The sequence below is a fragment of the Eptatretus burgeri genome, chromosome 3, assembly GCF_056783735.1.
Source record: "Eptatretus burgeri isolate ZD-2024b chromosome 3, Ebu_testis_v1, whole genome shotgun sequence".
Classification (NCBI taxonomy): Eukaryota; Metazoa; Chordata; class Myxini; order Myxiniformes; family Myxinidae; genus Eptatretus; species Eptatretus burgeri.
The window spans coordinates 125,089,577-125,090,040 of record NC_140963.1 but is presented as its reverse complement, the minus strand read 5'-3'; positions in this window follow the sequence as shown (position 1 = coordinate 125,090,040).

The following is a 464-nucleotide window of genomic DNA, read 5'->3' as shown; positions in this document are numbered from 1 at the left end:
CACATACTTATCAAAATAACTGAACTCCGGGGACTTCTGGCTGCTTGTGTGCACAAGGTTTCCAAATCCATAACAGAAATTCCCGACAAGGAGCAAAATCCATTGCTGCACAAGATGGTCATGGCACACATGATCCACCATCCATGCGGAAACCTCAACTAGAACAGCCCTTGCATGAAGGACTGCAAGTGCTCAAAGGATTTCACAATGCCATTCCTGCAGAGCACTGAGCAAGGAAATGACAGCCACCCCAAGTATCGCCATCTCAAGCCAGAAGATGGGAGTCACACCGGTGAGATGAAGATACGCCAGCAGGGTAAACGGGTGGGACAGGTAATCACCAATCAGTGGGTGGTACCCTACAACCCATTCCTCCTCCGCTAATTCAATTGCCACATCAGCGTTGACATCTGCTCCAGCATCAACAGCATCAAGTATATCACAAAGTATGTCACCAAGGAGAC